Source organism: Antrostomus carolinensis, unplaced genomic scaffold (genome assembly GCF_000700745.2).
Source record: "Antrostomus carolinensis isolate BGI_N321 unplaced genomic scaffold, ASM70074v2 scaffold5545, whole genome shotgun sequence".
Classification (NCBI taxonomy): Eukaryota; Metazoa; Chordata; class Aves; order Caprimulgiformes; family Caprimulgidae; genus Antrostomus; species Antrostomus carolinensis.
In genome coordinates, this window is record NW_010318310.1 from 37,250 (window position 1) to 37,588 (window position 339).

The following is a 339-nucleotide window of genomic DNA, read 5'->3' on the forward strand; positions in this document are numbered from 1 at the left end:
TGTTTGCCTAGAATATGTGGGCTTAGTGAAATATATGTTAATGATTTTTAAATGTGTATTTATATCTGCAATTATGTGCAAGAATAAAGTCAAACACATCTTATTTACACCTTTACGTAATTTAATGAACTCCTAACAATCACCAGCACTCCATTTGGTACACGCTCCCTTGTAGGAACTGGGCTGGCACTTTGGCATTCCACAGAGATCCCTGCTGCAGGGAAACCCCATGGGATACCTCTGTGTGGTTTACACCAGCCAGTACCACTTGCGTGTCTTTCTCCTGTTTACGTTTGCAAGTGTAAACCAAGGTTTGGGTAATGTGTTAGGTAGTGAGTA